The sequence below is a fragment of the Rhinoraja longicauda genome, chromosome 24 (assembly GCF_053455715.1).
Source record: "Rhinoraja longicauda isolate Sanriku21f chromosome 24, sRhiLon1.1, whole genome shotgun sequence".
Lineage (NCBI taxonomy): Eukaryota > Metazoa > Chordata > Chondrichthyes > Rajiformes > Arhynchobatidae > Rhinoraja > Rhinoraja longicauda.
In genome coordinates this window covers 8,530,311-8,552,207 of record NC_135976.1, presented here as the reverse complement: position 1 = coordinate 8,552,207, position 21,897 = coordinate 8,530,311, and positions in this window count along the sequence as shown.

The window sequence follows — 21,897 nt, the reverse complement described above, 5'->3', positions numbered from 1 at the left end:
GAAGATAATGTGGAAACCTGAGATGATCAACTGGTGGGCTGCTGAGAAGAGAAAGTAGACTGGGCTCGAGTTCAGAAAGAAAGGCAATTTTATCAGTGGTAGCAAAGTTACTGGAAAAAGTTATTCGGGAAAGGATTAATTTAGGCTTAGAATTTCAGGAGGTCAGCGCGACTTTGTTCGGGAGAGATCCTATCTGACATCAACTGTTAGAATCTAGGGAGAAAATAAAACGGGATCAGTGTAAATGGATGATCATAAGATCATAAGTGACAGAAGCAGAATTAGGCCATTCGGCCCATCAAGTCTACTCTGCCATTCAATTATGGCTGATCTATCTCTCCCTCCTAACCCCATTCTCCTGCCTTCTCCCCATAACCTCCGACATCTGTACTAATCAAGAATCTATCTATCTCTGCCTTAAATATATCCATTGACTTGGCCTCCACAGCCTTCTTGGCAAATAATTCCACTTTGGATGCTTGATGGTTGGCATGGATGATTGGCCAAAAGGCCTGCTTCCATGCTACATGACGATGAGAAAGTTTGAGAGGAATAAGTGGCCAACCTCAACCCTGCTATTTCTTACGTCAGTTCAAAACTGAATATTAACAGCATGGGCATTTACTCAGTTCTGTGTGGCACAAAGCATTGTTTTATGAACAAAACAAAACGTTAGTTACCCATATGGTTATGTAGCACCTGTGAAAAGAATGGATAGATGTCTCTTGTCGGTTCCCTTCTTCAGACTGATTGGAGTAGGAGGGAGAAAGAGAGGTGGAAAAGAGAGGTGGGAAAGTTGTTTATCAGGCTGGAGGCCTGGGACTTGCAGTGCACCTCATGGATCGGTACAAGATCTATTGCTGTTTGTCATCTTATATCAATGACTTGGATGAGAATGTGCAGACATCCTTAAGTAGACCGATGACACCATTAATGGCGGTATTGTAGACAGTGAAGGCGGTTATCAAGAATTATAGTGGACTTTTGATCAGCTGGGCAAGTGGGCCGAGGAATTGCTGAGGAGTTTAATTCAGATAAGTGTGAGGTATTGCATTTTGGCAAGTCAAACCAGGGCAGGACCTTCACAGTGAATGGTAAAACCTTGCGGAGTGTTCTGGAGCAGAGGGATCTCGGAGTCGATGCACATTGTTCCCTGAAAGTGGCATCACCCTATCTACCTGTCAAATCCCAAAAGAGGCTGTCAGCACAAGGTAGGGAAGAAATTATTTCACCCAAACTGAACTGCATCTTTGGACTTCTCCATTCAGGCACCCTGCAGACGCTCAGTTGTTGAGTATATTCAAAATGTAGATTCGCAGATGTTAAGGGAATCACGGAAACTGGTAAGCAGTGCAGGAGGAAAAAGATCATGGACAAATTTAATCAAAGGCAGAGCAGGTATGTCGGGCTGATTGGCCTGTTCTTACTTTTGTTTTACTATTCTTTTCATATTTAAATACATAGGCACATCCTTTGCAGCTGAACCACAACAGCATATCTGCTACGTGGCCAATTGTTAGCTGTTTACTTCCAAGTGGGTTTACTTCCAAGTTGTTCCACTTCAGAGAAACAACGGTTAGTTTTAGTTCCTCTACTATGATAACTTTCGTTGGAACCTATGCAGACCACCAGACCTACAAAACTGATTAAAATTGGAAAATAATATATATTTCCTGTTGTATAAGCTACACCTCATGCAAACATGAATCTGGTATATCGTGCAACAGATCCACCTCGTCATTGTCCTACATTCAATCCTTCATATCGACTCTAATACTATTTGCTTACACACCAGAGCAATTTCCCGCAACATTATGAAGTTACTGTCACTAATAATAGTTTAAATATATTCCCTTTTCAGTTAAACATACAAACGATGTTACATGCTTTCTTCATCAACTTTTCTCATTTTCTCACTAACAAGCGGTATTTCAAATCCCAAAATTAGACACAGTTTAAAAATGAGGGGTCACCCATTCATGACAGGCAAGGCAATTTTTTTTTATTTTAAGGGCTTCTGTGGAAGCAAAGTCTGTAATATTTTTAACGAAAGAATTGGAGAGATGATTGATAAGGATGGGTGCACAAAGTTACAAAGGAAATGCTAATTGAGATTACAAAACCAACGTTATGGAATATTGGAGTATGCCTCGGAGGCCATGAGGTCTACTGCCGCTTCTAATTTCTATTCCTGTACGGCACTGTCATGCATCTTTTGTGGAAGTTAACTCTCAACTGAGAGCTCTGGCTTGTGCAATGGATTGAAAGCAATGGCGTATAGTAAATACAGGTCTTAATGATGTACACTCATAATCATACTCTGCAGCACCTTAAAGTCATGAAACTAATTCATGGATAGCTGTTGTTCCAGATTGGGACCATCCTTTACACCAGACTGAGCGGTGTTGGGGAGGGGGGGTGGGATTTTAGGGGTTACAGAGTTGGGAAAGAAAGCTGTTTAAATTAGATCGAGGAAGAAGTTTAGATATCATACATTGCAATTAACAATGCAAATTTCTGCCAATGAAAGACTTAGATCCTTCAAAGCTAGGGAGCATGATTCAGTAAACTCCAAATAAATTCACTAGGCTTCCTTCCTGTAGTAGATGGACCAAAACTGAACACAATAACTGGTTCGCAGGTAAAAATTGCTTTTCACTGTACCTCAGCACACGTGACAATAACCTGAACTGAATAGTCCAAAAGCAGCCTCACCAACGTCTTGTACAACTGTAACTGTAAGTAACCATTCCACAGCCCACTAAATCAAGATCCTCCTGTAATTTTTGATAACCATCTTCACTATCCATGATACCACCCACTTTGGCGCCATCTGCCAACTTCCTAATCATGCCTTCAACATTCTCATTCAAATCATCGCAATTAAACCACAAACCGCAATGGGCGAGATTATTGAGGCCAAATAAACCTCAATATTTGGTTTATTCTTGAGGCACACCACTAGTAACAAGCATCCAGTCTGAAAAACAACTTTCCACCACCACCCTCTGGTTCCTTCCAATAAACCAATTCTCTATCCAGTTTTCTAGTTCTCCCTGGATCTCTACCTTGGCCGTCCCCGGCTGCATCTCCTTCGTTTTCTTTGTTCCTCCACCTGCTTCTGCTTCCCAACGCCATCCCTTCCCTTCCTTTGCTTCCCTCCAGCCCTCCTAGCTCCATATGCCTGTCATCCTTCACTCCACTATCCGGAAATGGCCTCTCCCTTCCCTCACCATTCTCTTCCTCATACTCCTCCAACCCCTTCTCCATTTATACTAGCTTTCTCCCCTCTTCACTTTGAATCCTGATACAAAGCTTCAACCTGAAATGTTAACCAGTTCTTTCCATCCTCAGATGCTGCTGGATCCTGCCGAATTCGTGCAATGGATTTTTTGTTGCATGATTAATACATATATCTCGTTCCTAGTTTTCCTCTTTTTACCTCTGAACAAAATGACATTAACAAGGAACATACAGCAGATTCCAGATGACAACTCCTGAAGAGCAACATTGCAAAGGTGATGGCACTATAGTCTCAGACTTTAGGTTATTCCACCCTCCACTATATACATTTGCTGAGGTACAGTAGCATCGGAAGACTGGTCTTAAATATGGCACATGTGGCTTTAGTCAATGAGATTGAAAAGAAATAGAAAAAAACAAAAACTTAGTCTGTATTCAATATTAGCCAGTTGCAACATTTTCAAAATTACCTTTTTATGCAATTTAATTGTTACCAAGTCAATGAAGCTCAACTTGAAATGCAATTGCATTGCAAATTAAAACCCCATTGGATTAAGCATTCTAGCAAAAAGCATAGAAAATGATTGGTTTGAATTTGTCAGTAGTAATCGACCATTAAGAAAAAGCCCTGAAGCCACATCTAGACAAATAGTTATTTCTCCACTAATAAAGTGTCATTCTTGCCGTAAGTGTCAATTGTGGTATTTTATGTTTTCAATCATTTTGCTTCATTCAAAAGGCACATGTCGATTAAGGAATGCGTTAGTCCATGGCATGCACTATGGTGGAGAAAAGGATAAAATGGGGAGGGAGGGGGCTACAACAATAACAAAGTGTCACAATTACAAGAAAAACAATTTTGTTACGGAAATAATTAAAATAACATTTGAACTAATCTCTTAAGTCTCCTCTGAAGGAAATGTAACACCTGTCCCTACACTTGTTTAGTTTAGTGTATTGTCACGTGTACCGAGGTATAGCGAGAAGCTTTCGTTGCGTGCTAGTCAGCAGAAAGACAAAACATGATTACAATCGTGCGATTTACAGTGTATATATACACATGATAAGGGAATTATGTTTAGTGCAGATAAAGCTAGCAAAGTCCAATCAAGGGTAGTCAGAGGGTCACCAATGAGGTAAATAGTAGTTCAGCACTGCTCTCTGGTTGTGGTAGGATGATTCCTCCCTCACCCCCATCCAGGAATTTCAGCAGCTCTTCACATGAACCTCTTCAATTTATGAAAGGCAAATCATGTCTGACGAATCATAGAATTTTTCGAGGATGTAACTAGTAGAGTGGATAAGGGAGAACCAGTGGATGCGTTATATCTGGACTTCCAGAAGGCTTTCGATAAGGTCCCACATAAGAGATTAGTATGCAAACTTAAAGCACACGGTATTGTGGGTTCAGTATTAATGTGGATAGAGAACTGGCTGGCAGACAGGAAGCAAAGAGTAGGAATAAACGGGTCCTTTTCAGAATGGCAGGCAGTGACTAGTGGGGTACCGCAAGGCTCAGTGCTGGGACCCCAGTTATTTACAATATATATTAATGATTTGGACGAGGGAATTGAATGCAACATCTCCAGGTTTGCGGATGACACGAAGCTGGGGGGCAGTGTTAGCTATGAGGAGGATGTTAGGAGGCTGCGACGTGACTTGGATAGGTTAGGTGAGTGGGCAAATGCATGGCAGATGCAGTATAATGTGGATAAATGTGAGGTTATCCACTTTGGTGGCAAGAACAGGAAAGCAGACTATTATCTGAATGGTGGCCGATTAGGATAAGGGGAGATGCAACGAGACCTGGGTGTCGTGGTACACCAGTCATTGAAAGTAGGCAGGCAGGTGCAGCAGGCAGTGAAGAAAGCAAATGGTATGTTGGCATTCATAGCGAGGGGATTTGAGTATAGGAGCAGGGAGGTTCTGCTGCAGTTGTACAGGGCATTGGTGAGACCACACCTGGAGTATTGCGTACAGTTTTGGTCTCCTAATCTGAGGAAAGACATTCTTGCCATAGAGGGAGTACAGAGAAGGTTCACCAGATTGATTCCTGGGATGGCAGGACTTTCATATGAAGAAAGATGGGATAGACTTGGCTTGTACTCGCTGGAATTTAGAAGATTGAGGGGGGATCTTATAGAAACTTACAAAATTCTTAAGGGGTTGGACAGGCTAGATGCAGGAAGATTGTTCCCGATGTTGGGGAAGTCCAGAACAAGGGGTCACAGTTTAAGGATAAGGGGGAAGTCTTTTAGGACCGAGATGAGAATGTTTTTTTTCACACAGAGAGTGGTAAATCTGTGGAATTCTCTGCCACAGAAGGTAGTTGAGGCCAGTTCATTGGCTATATTTAAGAGGGAGTTAGATGTGGCCCTTGTGGCTAAAGGGATCAGGGGGTATGGAGAGAAGGCAGGTACGGGATACTGAGTTGGATGATCAGCCATGATCATATTGAATGGCGGTGCAGGCTCGAAGGGCCGACTCCTGCACCTATTTTCTATGTTTCTATGTTTCAAATCTCGTCTCCTGCATTCAGTGTTCCTGATGTGGCCTCCTTTACACACTCAGATCAAGCATAGACAAGGCAACCACCATGGCTTACTGGATCTCCCAGTTGCTAAACTTTTGATCTCCCCTTCCCATACTGACCTTTCTGTCCTGGGCCTCCATTGCCAGCTTTATTAATAAAAAAGCTATAAAGATCAAAGTATAGTTATGCTAATTTTTTTATGACCACAAGTTTTGGTGTACTTTTAGACTTACCAAAATTAACAAGAATGAAAAAGGGTGCAGACGAGATTTATTGAAGTGGTAATCAGAAAACAGGGATTCTAGTTATGTGGAATGACTAAACTAACTTACAAAGTTGTTCTTGCAAGCAGATGAAGTTTAGAACCGATTTAACTTAATTGTTCGAAAATCATTCATGTGTATGATTGCTTCATTCAGAGGAAACTTTTCCAAGAATGAAAGGATTGCAGTACGACTGGTCAAGTCAAGTCAAGTTTATTTGTCACATACACATACACGATGTGCAGTGAAATGAAAGTGGCAATGCCTGCAGATGCAACTAATTCTCTTTCAGGAAATGTTTAGACATGACGGCTTGAAGTGTGTTCTCTCAAACTGTAGCATTCTACAATACCAATATCTTTATAAACAGAACCCTTCATGTACAGGATGTGTAGGAAAGTACTGCAGATGCTGGTTTAAATCGAAGGTAGACACAAAATGCTGGAGTAACTCAGCGGGACAGGCAGCATCTCTGGAGAGAAGGAATGGGTCACTGGATCAGTCTGAAGAAGGATCTCGACCCAAAACGTCACCCATTCCTTCTCTCTAGAGATGCTGCCTGTCCCGCTGAGTTACTCCTGCATTTTGTGTCACCCTTCATGTACAACCAACCTACAGATAAAAATCTATGTGTAAATCCATTGTAGGAGGAAGGCACGAGATTTCCACCAGTTTGGGATGGCAGGCATGAACGTTATGCGTCAGGAGCTTTTGTACTTTACAAGTCACTTTCCATAAGTCATTGTTGTTAAGGAAATCAATAGAGGATATTACTTACAAATAACTTACACAGACCAACACGTGTAATCGCTTTTCTATCATATTGCTTCATTTGGTCCACTGTATCACTCTACACGAGTCTAGAAAGTTTCTATTTGAATCACAGCAAAATAGAAGAGCGATCGAACTCACCCTATTGTGACAAGCAGGAGAAACTGCTGCTCAATGAGAATGTCTACAAAGTGCCAGTGAAATCACGTTTAAAACAACAGAGGTAAAATAGATTCCACTCTATCTCCACAGTACACTTCATTAATGACATAATTTTGTGAAAGTCTTGAGAACAAGTCTGTCATTCTCAAAAAAGGAATAGGTGCAAGTGTCTAAATAATTTTGTGTAGATTGGTTGCCATCCACATGTCACCAGTGTACTTTCAACCTTTCAGTCCAAAATACTTTAAACTACTTTCCAAGGTAATGAAGATAATCCTGTTGCCCAACTACATAGATGTCCTCAAGCTTAATTCAGAAATTTCCAGTTCACAACTTGCAAGTCGCAGACTCCAAATCCACTACTTTGAGCAATGGTTTAAAACAAGAGGCTTTTCACAAAATAATGCTTCCTCCAACTTCAAAGAACAAGCCACTTCAACTTAATTGGTTCCAGGATTGCACGCCATTTGAACTCAACTGTTGAAATACAATTAAAGAATTAAAACATGCAATGCCCTGTGCTGTCATTTCAACACGTCACTCACTTCTATTAAGATAGCAGAAAAACAACAACAAAAATGCAATAGCATTTATGACACTTTCAAACATCTTGTCTCATTTGAAACCATACACAATTTCTGCCAAAATCTTGTTCCCGTAACCCAAGACAGGCAAGTGCCCAATACCCTTGTCCTTGCCAACCGATGGAAGATCTTGATCATCCCTATTTTGAAATCCCTCCATAGAATCCTCTTTCTATTTCATTACCCTCTTCCAGACCTACCAAACAACAAATTCCATGTACCATGATCAACATTTGAAAGCACATTTTATCAAGTTGTATCAAATTATATTCTCTAGCGCTGTAAAGAAGTAATCTACCTCTGTGCCACTGTGCCCCCTGCACAGTGCAAGCACATAATGATTTTTCATCCTGATCCAGATGCTCTAGAATGCTGACAGGTATAAGTAGTATGAGAGGTAGAGATAAGTGATTTGGTGTGGGTACATTCCTAGGGTTTGGAAGCACCTATTCTCACAACGTTACAACAGTGACTACAATTCAATAAAGTTGCATTGACTGCAAAGTACTTGGAAATATCCTCAGGTTATGAAAAGCTAGACATAAGTTAGGTTTGTTTATTTTAAACCTTTACGTTAATTTTCTCAAAGGTTAACCGTGGGCAACAGTACATTTTCTTGCAAATGTTGACAGAGGTAAATGAAAGTGTATTTGGATGATTTCAAACAAGTAAATGAAACATAAAAACACACTGAGGGGCTTCAAAGGTAAATCATGTTTTCAAATAAAAAGGTTTTGTGGGCAATTTGCTGGTCATGATTCACTGGAACAGGATAGAACAAAGCAAGGTTAGCTGCATCTCTCTGGATAATGGAGGCGAGGTAAATGGTGAATGAAGCATGAAGGTTGCAAAGAAACGAGGAGGAATAGTTTATCACTGTCACATCCTCATAATATAATTTGTGACCTTATTACAGTAAAAATGCAGGGCCAAAAATCTAATTGGAATTGCAAGAATGATAGGCATGACTTTGGGAGATAATAATGTATTTTCTGCTTTAAAGGGAAGGCTGATGATGGGTCAACAAAGGCGAGAGCAGATTCTTTGAGAAGAGGGAGATGACAATAGATTCAGAATCAGGAAGCTGCTGGAGAGTCATTGAACTGTTTGCAATATTAGTTCATTCACAAGCTCTCAAACATCCTCAATGTCTCCTAAAATCAAATTGTTACTTACTTTGTGATATTCCCCTTACCCACTTGAAGCAAGCATACCTCTCATTTCCGGTCTCTCAAGAACAAGGGACAAGGGATTGAATATTTTTTGGCTGATCTGCTTGGGTCATTTATTTGGATTCTACTCTCCATTGCTCAAAGTGCTGACTGTTCAAAGAACAGTCAAAGAGAAAATATAACTTGAAGCTTTACAAATTCACAACAAACCTTATCCCTCACTGATAAGCACAAGCATTTCTTGAGCTTTTATTAAGAAGACCAAAACAGTTTACACTGTTGCCTCTGCCGATCCTTCTCCCACCCACCGAGGTAGGTCTCAAACCCATTGATTTTCCCACTTCTTGAATTCCGAATTCACAATCAGCTCTGGCTGTTAGACCCTCTGAGCTAATCCTCTCCATAAGATGTACATCCTGCTTCTTCAATCCTATTCAAACCAATAAGCAGATTACTTACTTAAACACACGTAATTGCACATGAAAATCACAACAGCAACAACGTACCGAGCATTAAATAGTCACGACTTAAATCCAGTTTCGCATTGCAGACTTTGGCTTCATTGTAAAAAAATGTAGCAAGCCAAAAATTCCAACATGATGCAATAACAGTAAATTTATACTCCTGCTCAGAATGTCCTTGGAAAACAGATATTGCCAAACCAAAACAGAAACAGCAACCATTATCACTCCTCCCGTTCAATTATTTTATCTTTTCCCAATTTACAAAATGCTCTCAATGGTTTTATTGACCAATTACCCTACAGTCTCAGTCAAGCCAATATTTGCCCTCGATCAGTGGTTATGCACAAAGGATCAAAGAATGGAAAACAAGTAACATTCCTCTCCATGGACCAAACCCCATTCTCTAGCAAAGATTAATGAGCAGACTTGCAACATTCAACAAGTTGCCCATTCACCGACTGAAATATTAGGAAAATTCTTTGTTGATACCAAGATGTCAGATTGATAAATTCCTGTTGTAGGAAGGAACAGCAGATGCTGGTTTAAACCGAAGATAGACACAAAATGCTTCTCTCCTAAGATGCTGTCTGACCCGCTGGGTTACTCCAGCATTTTGTGTCTACCCACAAAATGCTGGAGTTACTCCGGGCAGCATCACTGGATAGAAGGAATGGGTGACATTTTGGGTCGAGACCCTTCTTCAGACTGGCATATATTCCTGTTCTGAATGAGATTGCTGTTTCAACTTGGCAAAGACAAAGCAGAAGCTCGACAAATCAAAACCCGCAGATGTTTAAAATCATTAAGTCTGGATACTGCTATGATATAGGCGGAAGTGAGAATTTCAATTGTGGTGGTTACGTCCAAGTATTACCTAAATAGTATCAATGTCAGTTTAGGAGCTAGAAAGTAGCCTGCCTTTGGACAATCATAACATTTTATGGTCTGGAGCAGAGATGCAACCCCTCTCCGAGTTGCGTGAAAGAGAAGCCCATCTGCCCATGTGGTTGGGTCGATAGTAATTCCGATATCGTCTGCTTACACGGGCGGCACGGTGGCGCAGCGGTAGAGTTGCTGCCTTACAGCAAATGCAGCGCCTGAGACTCAGGTTCGATCCTGACTACGGGCGCCGTCTGTACGGAGTTTGTACGTTCTCCCCGTGACCTGCGTAGGTTTTCTCCGAGATGTTCGGTTTCCTCCCACACTCCAAAGACGTACAGGTATGTAAGTTAATTGGCTGGGCAAATGTAAAAATTGTCCCTAGTGTGTGTAGGATAGTGTTAATATGCGGGGATCGCTGGGCGGCGCGGACCCGGTGGGCCAAAGGGCCTGTTTCCGCGCTGTATCTCTAAATCTAAAAATCTAAATTATGACATTCTGATATCTGCCACGTCTCGACCCCAGAAAACTGCAACCTGCCAGCCTGGGTGGGTGGAGGTGCTGTTCCTTAAGTTTGTGTTGGGTCTCATTGTTGCAGTACAGGAGGCCACAGACTGATAGAGTGGAAATGGAGTGGACAATTAAAGTGGCAAGCAATGGGAAGTGCATGGTCATCCGTGCAGACTGAATACAGTCTTCTGTAAAGTGGTCCCCAATTCATTTTGGATTCTCTGTTGTCGATGTGGTGAATCTGTGGCATTCATTGCCACATTCATCGCCACAGACGGTGGTGGAGGCCAAGCCTTTGGGTATTTTTAAAGCAGAGATTGATAGGTTCTTGATTAATGAGGGTGTCAGAGGTTAGGTAAGGTAAGAGATTGGGGTTGAGAGGGAAAGATGGATAAGTCATGATTGAATGGTGGAGCAGACATGATGGGTTGAATGGTCTAATTCTGCCCCCATGTCTTATTATGAACTTACATGATCACATTGTAAACACTAAATTAATACTAGTTTGGACGAAGTGCAACTAAATTACTGCTTCACCTGGAAAGACTCTTTGGACAGCTGGATGGTGAGAAGATGCAGTTGCAAGGAAAAGCGTAGTAAGTGGGGTGGTTGGTGGAATGGGAAGAATGGACCACGGAGTCGCAAGGCAAATAGTCACTGTGATGCACGAAAATGGAACGAGGAGGGACGATGTGTCTGGTGGTGGAATATTTGAAGATGAACGCAGAGTACTGGGAGAATAAAACAGTGTCCTTAAAGGAGGCAGAAAGGAATGAAGAGCAGTGAAGATGGCAGTGGGAGTTGGTTGGCTTGTAATGGAAGGGAGTAACTATCCTCTCCCCAGAGTGGAGATCCAGAAAAGCAAGGGAAAAGTCAGAAATTGATCATGAACAGATGAGAGGGTAGAAAATGGCAGCAAGTGTAACTCAATCATTCATTTCTGCATCTGCTCAAGTACAGTAGGCAGCACAAAAGCAATCATCAAAATAGCAGGAGTGAGGAAATGGGCCAGGAAACAAAGCTTGTTCCACATTCCTGAAAAGGCCAGACATAGCCTGTGCCCAAGTAAAAGCATATAATTACATCATTGATCTGGAAGCTAATCCTTTTGTCTGACAAAGGTGAAGAGATTAAGCAGATTGCATTAATACTTTCCACAGTTTGGGAGAATGGAAATTGCTTCAAACAAGTCTTACTTGAAACAAACTGTTGAAGTAACTCAGACGGACAGGCAGCAACTCTGGAGAGAAGGAATGGGTGACGTTTCGGGTCGAGACCCTTCTTAGGAGATGAGACAGCCTATAGGGATGAAATCCAAAGGCTGGCAGCATGGTGTTCAGTGAACAATCTGGTCCTGAACTCCTCCAAAACAAAGGAACTTAAAATTGACTTTAGAAAAACCAGTGGAGATTACGACCCACTCTACATCAATGGGGTCTGTGTGGAAAGGGTACCAGCTTTCAGGTTCCTGGGTACGCACATCGCAGAGGATCTTACCTGGTCTACCAACACCATCACCACAGTAAAGAAGGCACAGCAGAGACTCCACTTCCTGAGGATCCTCAGGAAAACCAACCTGCAGGAGAAGCTCATGTTGTCCTTCTATCGCTGCTCCATCGAGAGTGTGCTGGCATACTGTATAACCACATGGTATGCCAGCTGCTCAGAAAAGGACAGGAAGGCCCTTCAGAGGGTCATCACGACGGCCCAGAAGATCATCGGCTGCTCACTGCCCTCCCTGGAGCACCTGTTCAGACTACGCTGCCTCAGTAGAGCAGGCAAAATAATAAAAGATCCATCCCACCCCGGCCACCGTCTGTTTGTTCATCTGCCCTCTGGTCGACGTTTCAGGTCGATCAAATCCCGAACAAACAGACTTAAGAACAGTTTTTACCCCAGGGCCATACGAGAACTGAACACTACCTTTGCACTAGGCAACACCGTTAAAAAATCTTGTACTTAATATAATTGTATTTAATTGTATTTATGTATTTATTTGTTTTTGCATTTATTGCATATATGTTTGTACGCACCGTCAGGATTGGCTATTTTTTAATTTCGTTGTACTCGTTGCAATGACAATAAATGAATATTATTATTATTCAGACTGATGTCAGGGGAATCGGCGGTACATAGATAAGGAAGTGTATAGATAAGGAAATGTAAGGTGTGAAAACAGGACAAAGGGAGTGGATTCCTTTATACCGCCCACTGTGTCTACCTTCGATTTAAACCAGCATCTGCAGTTCCTTCCTACATAGTCTTACTTGATTGATAGACACAAGATGGTGCAGGGAGCAGGGTTTCAAGTTTCTGGATCATTGGGACCTCTTCTGGGGGAAGTATGACCTGTACAAAAAGGACGGGTTGCATCTGAACCCGAGGGGAACCAATATCCTGGCGGGGAGATTTGCTAAAATAACTGCGGAGACTTTAAACTAGTACGGTTGGGGGGAGGGACTCAAACACAGATAGCTAATAGGCAGTGTGTGAGGCAGGAGGCAGAAAAGGGAAACACTCAGACCCAATATGTAGGAGAGAAAGAAGGGAAAAGAAATAAACTGAGAATAAGAAATGATGGGTCCCTTAAATGTGTATATTTTAATGCTAGGAGCATTGTAAGAAAGGTGGATGAGCTTAAGAGCCTGGATTGACATCTGGAAGTATGATGTTGTGGCGATCAGTGAAACATGGTTGCAGGAGGGTTGCGATTGGCAATTAAATATTCCAGGATTTCATTGTTTCAGATGTGATAGAATCGGAGGGGCAAGAGGTGGGGGTGTTGCATTGCTTGTCAGGGAGGATATCACAGCAGTGCTTTGGCAGGACAGACTAGCAGGCTCGATTAAGGAGGCTGTTTGGGTGGAACTCAGAAATGAGAAAGGTTTAGCAACACTTATAGGGGTGTATTATAGACCGCCAAATAGGGAACGAGAATTGGAAGAGCAAATATGTAAGGAGATAGCAGATATTAGTAGTAAGCACAGAGTGGTGATTGTGGGTGATTTCAATTTTCCGTATATAGACTGGGAATCACATTCTGTTAAAGGGCTGGATGGTTTGGAGTTTGTAAAATGTGTGCAGGATAGTTTTTTGCAGCAATACGTAGAGGTGCCTACCAGAGAAGGGGCAGTGTTGGACCTCCTGTTAGGAAATGAGATGGGTCAGGTGACGGAGGTATGTGTTGAGGAGCACTTTGGGTCTAGTGATCATAATGCCATTAGTTTCAATATCATTATGGAGAAGGTCAAATCTGGACCAAGGGTTTAGATTTTGGATTGGAGAAAGGCTAATTTTGAGGAGATGAGAAAGGATTTAAAAGGAGTGAAATGGAAATTGTTGTTTTATGAAAAGGATATAATAGAGAAATGGAGGATATTTAAAGGTGAAATTTTGAGAGTACAGAGTCTTTATGTCCCTGTTCGGTGGAAAGGAAAGAATAATAATTTGAAAGAGCCGTGGTTTTCCAGGGAAATTGGACACTTGGTTCAGAAAAAGAGGGAGATATACAATAAATATAAGCGGCAGGGAGTAAATGAGGTTCTTGAGGAATATAAAGAATGTAAAAGGAATCTTAAAAAGGAAATTAGAAAAGCGAAAAAAAGATATGAGGCTGCTTTGGCAAGTAATGTAAAAGTAAACCCCAAGGGGTTCTACAGATATGTCAATAGCAAAAGGATAGTGAGGGATAAAATTGGTCCATTAGAGAGTCAGAGTGGACAGCTATGTGCTGAGCCGGAAGAAATGGGGGAGATATTAAACAATTTCTTGTCTTCGGTATTTACCGAGGAGAAGGATATTGAATTATGTGAGGTAAGCGAAACAAGTAGAGTAGTGATGGAAATTAGGAGGATTAAAGAAGAGGAGGTACGGACACTTTTGAAGAATATAAAAGTGGATAAGTCTCCAGGTCCTGATAGGATATTCCCTAGGACATTGAGGGAAGTTAGTGCAGAAATAGCAGGGGCTACGACGGAAATATTTCAAACGTCATTAGAAACAGGGATGGTGCCGGAAGATTGACGCATTGCGCATGTTGTGCCTTTGTTTAAAAAAGGTTCTAAAAGTAAACCTAGCAATTATAGACCTATTAGTTTGACGTCTGTGGTGGGAAAATTAATGGAAAAGATACTTAGGGGCAATATATATAATTATTTGGATAATCAAGGCCTGATTAGAAACAGTCAACATGGATTTGTGCCTGGAAGGTCATGTTTGACTAATCTTCTTGAATTTTTTGAAGAGGTTACCAGGGAAATTGATAAGGGTAAGGCTGTGGATGTTGTCTATATGGACTTCAGTAAGGCATTTGACAAGGTTCCACATGGAAGGTTGATTAAGAAGGTTAAATCGTTGGGTATTAATAGTGAGGTTGCAAGATGGATTCAACAATGGCTGAATGGGAGATACCAGAGGGTAACGGTTGACAATTGTATGTCAGGTTGGAGGCCAGTGTCTAGTGGAGTGCCCCAGGGATCTGTGTTGGGTCCACTGTTGTTTGTCATTTACATTAATGATCTGGATGATGGTGTGGCAAATTGGATTAGTAAATATGCAGATGATACTAAGATAGGTGGAGTAGTTGATAGTGAGGTAGATTTTCAAAGCCTACAGAGAGACTTGGGCCTTTTGGAAGGGTGGGCTGAAAGATGGCAGATGGAGTTTAATGCTGATAAGTGTGAGGTGCTGCATTTTGGTAGGACAAATCAAAATAGGACGTACAGGGTAAATGGTAGGGAATTGAGGAATGCAGTGGAACAGAGGGATCTGGGAATAACTGTGCATTGTTCCCTGAAGGTGGAATCTCATGTGGATAGGGTGGTGAAGAAGGCGTTTGGTATGCTTGCCTTTATAAATCAGAGCATCGAGTATAGAAGTTGGGATGTAATGTTGAAATTGTACAGGGCATTGGTGAGGCCGAATCTGGAGTATGGTGTGCAGTTCTGGTCGCCAAATTATAGGAAGGATGTCGACAAAATGGAGAGGGTACAGAGGAGATTTACTAGAATGTTGCCTGGGTTTCAGCACTTAGGCTACAGAGAGAGGTTGAACAGGTTGGGTCTTTATTCTTTGGAGCGTAGAAGGTTGAGGGGGGGACTTGATAGAGGTTTTTAAAATGTTGAGAGGGACGGACAGAGTTGACGTGGGTAGGCTTTTCCCTTTGAGAGTGGGGAAGATTCCAACAAGGGGACATAGCTTCAGAATTGAGGGACAAAGGTTTAGGGGTAACATGAGGGGGAACTTCTTTACTCATAGGGTTGTGGCTGTATGGAATGGGCTTCCGGTGGAAGTGGTGGAGGCTGGCTCGATTTTATTATTTAAGAGTAAATTGGATAGGTATATGGATAGGAGGGGATTGGAGGGTTATGGTCTGAGTATAGGTAGATGAGACTAGGTCAGGGAGAATGGTCGGCGTAGGGCCGGACAGGCCTGTTTCCATGCTGTAGTTGTTATATGTTATATATGTTATATATGTTAAGATGCTACAGTAACTCAGCGGGTCAGGCAGCATCTCCTGAGAAAAGGAATAGGTAATGTTTCTGGTCAGAACCCTTCTTCAGTCTGAAGAAGGGTTCTGACCTGAAATATCACCCATTCCTTTTCTCTAGAAATGTTGAGTTACTCCAACATTTTGTGTCAATCTTTGGTATAAACCAGCATCTGCAGTTCCTTTCTACACAAGATTCTTACTTGGCCTGACAGAATAGAAGCAGGAGGATATTTACCCCTTGGCTCTGGTGTCTATAACATGCAATCTCAAAATGTCAGCTGTTCATACTGAGACAAGTCGTTAGTTTATGTCGGAATTCATTGCCGAAGAGGGTTTGTAAAGATTCAGCCCACAGGTGTACTCAAGAAAGAGATCAATATGCTTTTGGATATTAAAGATATCAAAGAGCATAGGGTTAATGCAGGAAAGTGGCAGAACAGGTGCAGGAGGTAGAACAACCTCTTCCTGTTTCTATTTCCGATGTTCTTATGCACAACCCACACCACACTTCAATGTATGGAGAAGCAGATTTTTTTTCTTAATGTTTCAATTTTGCAAGCAATATCAGTCAAGATTTGGAGATTCAAAGCCATTTTTAGCAAAGGAATGTCCATTTAGAAAAATATCAACAACCAAACTGCTGCAGTAATTTATTGTCCATTCCCAGAAACGCAAGACTATAAGAACGGAGTATATGCAAGAAGGAACTGCAGATGCTGGTTTACACCGAACAGACACAAAATGCTGGAGTAACTCAGCGGGACAGAGCATCTCTGGAGAGAAGGAATGGGTGATGTTTCGGTCGAGATCCTTCTTCAGACCATAAGAACTGAGGCAGGCGATTCAGTCCTTTGAGCCTGTTCTATTATTCAATTACAATTGATCTTCTATTTCAATACCATGTTTCCCTCTCTCTCTCGATATATGTGGTTGTCTTTTGTAATCAGTAATTCATCATGCTCCTCCCTTCTGTATATTCGGCAACTTGGCCTCCACAGCTTTCAGTGGGAGAGAATGCCACAGGTTTACTGCCCTAAGTGAAGGAATTTCTTGCCGTCTCAGTGCTTTTTGTCTTGCTGTATCCCCTTGTTCTAGGTTGCCTCATCAGCGAAAACATTCTCCTCGCATCCAACCTGCCAAGTACCATCAGAATTTTACATGTTTCAATGTGATCTCCCCTCATTCTTCTAAACTCAAGTGAAAACATACCATCTGAACACAAACTCTTATCATTCCACTGTTCCCCTCATCTCAGAAATCGTCTGCTGAAACTTCACTATGCACCCTCGATTGCAAGTATATCAATTCTTAGTTAAGTGCACACAACACATCAGGTACTGTCCCCAAACATCTGTGTAAATTGAAGCAAGATATTCTTATTCCTGTATTTTTGCAACGGCCAACATACCATTTGTCTTCTTAACTGCTTGCTGCAACCACATTTACTTTCAGTTATGTATAAGGACACACTGATCTCCTTTGTATGATAATATTTCCCAGTCTGTTACTCAATAAACAATATTCTGCTGTTCCTTTTTCTTCCTGAAATGTAGAACCTCACATCTATCCAAGTTGTCACTCGTTCAGTTTGGTCAATCACCTCAAAACTTGATTGCATTCTTTTCGTAAATTGTGTCATTGACAAATTAAAAAATATTACATTTGATTCCTTCTTCCAAATCATTAATGAATAGTGTAAACAGCAGGGTCCCAAGCACTGCAATATCTCCTTGGGTACCACTTGGCACCCTGAAAAGACTTGTTTATTGCTTCTGGTGCGATCTGTCAATTAATCTTCAATCCATTCTCATACATGACCCTAAGTCCATGTGTTTTAAATTTGCACATGGTATTTTCAAATGCCTTCCGAAAAACCTAATACACCATGTCCATTGGTTCTCCTTCCATCTATTCTACCGTTACATAGAACAGTACAGCACAGGAACAGGCTCTATAGACAACGATGTCCATGCCAAGCATGCCAAATTAACGAACCCCTTCTGCCTTTGTATGATCAATATCCTTACATCCCCTGCATATTCATGTGCATACCTAAATGCCTCTTAAATATCTGCTTCCACCACCACTCCTGTCAGCCCTTTCCAGACACTTTCTACTCCAGGTAAACAACTTTTTACTTTCCTCCTCTCATCTTACATCCTCAGGAAATTTCAACCTTCTGACTTCTTGTAAATGGTCCCAAGCGTGCAGGATAGAACTAATGTACGAATGATCGTTGGTTGGGCCGAAGAGCCCATTTCCACGATGTAACTCAAAAATTTCAATCATTTTTCCATCCATTACATTTGCAACTCTGCAATTTGCAGAAATGTTCTATAAATTATAGAACTTTGAAAGATGACAATCAATGCATCTTTTACTTCCACATCTACCACTTGTCGCCTTTGACCACTGTACCCCAACCACATTTTATTAAAAGTAGAAACCTGTTTCTTCCCTCTCCTTCCCTCAGCAGCTTCCCCACCCCCCCCCCCCACTTGCCACTCATCTCGCAGGGGGGCAGAGGTGGGAGGGGAGGGAGGATATGGGGGGAGGGAGGGAGGATATGGGGGGGGGGGGGGGGGGGGAGAGGACACGGGGGGGGGGGGGGGGAGGGGGGGGGAGAGGACACGGGGGGAGGGGGGGGGGGGGGGGAGAGAGGACACGGGGGGGGGGGGGGGGGGGGGGAGAGAGGACACGGGGGGAGGGGGGGGGGGGGGGGGGGGGAGAGGACACGGGGGGGGGGGGGGGAGAGAGGGACACGGGGGGGGGGAGGGGGGGGAAGAGAGGACACGGGGGGGGGAGAGAGAGGACACGGGGGGGGGGGGAGAGAGAGGACACGGGGGGGGGGGGGGGGGGGGGGGGGGGGGAGAGAGAGGACACGGGAGGGGGGGGGGGGGAAGAGAGGACACGGGGGGGGGGAGAGAGGACACGAGGGGGGGGGAGAGAGAGGACCACGGGGGGGGGGGGAGAGGACACGGGGGGGGGGGGAGAGGGACACGGGGGGGGGGGGGAGAGAGAGGACACGGGGGGGGGGGGGGAGAGAGAGAGGACACGGGGGAGGGGGGGGGAGAGAGAGGACAACGGAGGGTGGGGGGGGGAGAGAGAGGACACGGGGGGGGGGGAGAGAGAGGACACGGGGGAGAGAGGAACGGGGGGAGAGAGGACGGGGGGAGAGAGGAGACGGCGGGGAGAGAGAGGACGGGGGGAGAGAGGACACGGGGGGGGGGGGAGAGAGAGGACACGGGGAGAGAGAGGACACGGGGAGAGAGAGGACACGGGGAGAGAGGACACGGGGGAGAGAGGACACGGGGAGAGAGGACACGGGGAGAGAGGACACGGGGAGAGAGAGGACACGGGGAGAGAGGACACGGGGAGAGAGGACACGGGGGAAGAGAGGACACGGGGAGAGAGGACACGGGGAGAGAGGACACGGGGAGAGAGGACACGGGGAGAGAGGAACACGGGGAGAGAGGACACACGGGGAGAGAGAGGACACGGGGAGAGAGGACACGGGGAGAGAGGGACACGGGGGAGAGAGGACACGGGGAGAGAGAGGACACGGGGAGAGAGAGGACACGGGGAGAGAGGGGAGAGGACATGGTTGGAGAGAGAGAAGACATGGAGAGAGAGGGAGGACGGGGGAGAGAGAGGGGCACGGAGAGAGGGGAGAGGACCTCTGTACCCCTGTACCCCTCTCCCCAAACTTGCCACTCATCTCCATTTCTTCTTCTGCCGCTCACCTCAATGAGCTCCATAACTTCCTTGGTACCCCACCCTACTCTCACCATTCCCAAATCCACTCCGTCTCCCCCTTGCCCCCTCTTTCTCTCGCTCCCCCTTGTCCCCTCCTCTCTCTCCCTCCCGTGCCTTCCCTCTCCGCCCCGCGTCCCCCCTCTCTCAGTGTCCCTCTCTCCCCCCCATAATCCCTCATCCGTGTCCTCTTCCCTCCTCCACGTGTCCTCTCAATTTCTCTCTCCCCTGTCTCCACCCATGTCCTCTCCCCCATGTACTCTCTCCTCGTGTCCTCTCCCTCTCTCTCCATGTCTTCTCTCTCCATGTCTTCTCCCTCCAAACCATATATTCTCCCTCCATGTCCCTCTTCTCCATGTCCCTCTCACCCCCGTGTCCTCTCTCCCCCTCGTTCCCTCTCTCCCCCCCCATGTCCTCTCACTCCCTCTCTCTCCTCCCCCGTGTCTTTCTCTCTCTCCCCCCCGTATTCCCTTTTCTCTCCCCATATCCCCCCCTTCTCTCCCCATATCCCTCTCCCCGTATTCCCCTTTCTCTCCCCATATCCCCCCTTCTCTCCCCCATATCCCCCCTTCTCTCCCCATATCCCCCCCTTCTCTCCCATATCCCCCCTTCTCCTTCCCCATATCCCCCCTTCTCTCTCCCCATATCCCTCCCCTTCTCTCCCCCATATCCCTCTCCCCATATCCCCCCATCTCTCCCCATATCCCCCCCTTTCTCTCCCCATATCCCCCCCCCTCCCCTCCCCATATCCCCCCCCCTCCCTCCCACTCTGTCCCCCCCTGCGGCGCCGGCCTCCCCAGGTCCCGCCTTCTACCTGGACAGGTGTTTTGAGGATCTGTTTCTTGATCAGCCCCGGCCATTCTGCCGCGCCTCAACCGCCGTGTCGGGCCTTCAGCGGGTGCCCGGACGGAGACGCGGGTCGGGTCGCTGCCGCGTCCATCGGCCGCCTGGTCCCGGTCACCGCCGCCTCCGCGCCGCCACCTTCCTTTAAGATGCCGCCCAAATGACCGCCCATCGCCCGCAAGATGGGCCGTTAGTGCCGCCGCTGCTGGCCCGGAGCTCCCGCTCGCCGCCTGCCGCCCAGCGCCCGCAACCGCACCCACACCCCCTCTTTAGGAAGGTGAGGAGGGATTTCTTCAGTCAGAGGGTGGTAAATCTGTGGAATTCATTGCCACAGAAGGCTGTAGAGGCCAAGTCAATGGATATTTTAAAGGCAGAGAGAGAAAGATAGATTCTTATCTAGGAAAGAACTGCAGATGTTGGTTTAAACTGAAGATAGACATCAAAAGCTGGAGTAACTCAGCAGGACAGGCAACATCTCCAGAGAGAAGGGCTATGGGTGCTGTCTGTACGGAGTTTGTACGTTCTCCCTGTGACTGCACAGGTTTTCTACATTTGTTCCAGTTTCTTCCCACACTCCAATGACATATGGGTTTAATTGGGTTCAGTAAAATTGTAAATGATCCCATGTGCAGGGTAGTGCGAGTGTACTGGGCGATCGGTGTTCTCAGTAGGCCGAAGGGTCTGTTTCCGCACAGTATCCCTAAAGTCTAAAGGAAGCAGTTGAGACAGGCAAGACAACAACATTTAAAAGACATTTGGATAGGAACATAGATAGGAACGGTTTTGAGGGATTTGGGCCAAATGTGGGCAGGTGGAACTGGTGTAGATGGGCATATTGGTCGTCATGGTCGACTCTAATGTGAGGCGTTTGATTTTGACATGATTATATTTATGTATACCATTATCTGATTTGTTTGGATAGCATGCAAAGTAAAGCTTTTCACTGTACCTTGGTACACATGACAATTATAAACCTAAGCACTTTATACTCAGCATACTTATGCTAATGGAGGTAAAAAAAGAAACGGCTGTTAAATTTTAAGTAAAGATTATTAATCAGGCCATCAAAATGAATATTGACATCGATGCAGAGTATGCCATTGTGGGAAATGATCGAAACAAACAAAAAGTTCATGTGGAGGTTTGTGATAGAATCTCTGGAGAGTTGATGGGAATGCAGGGAGAATAAAAACTAGTTTTGCGTAAAAGGTGCTTGATGGTTGATGCAG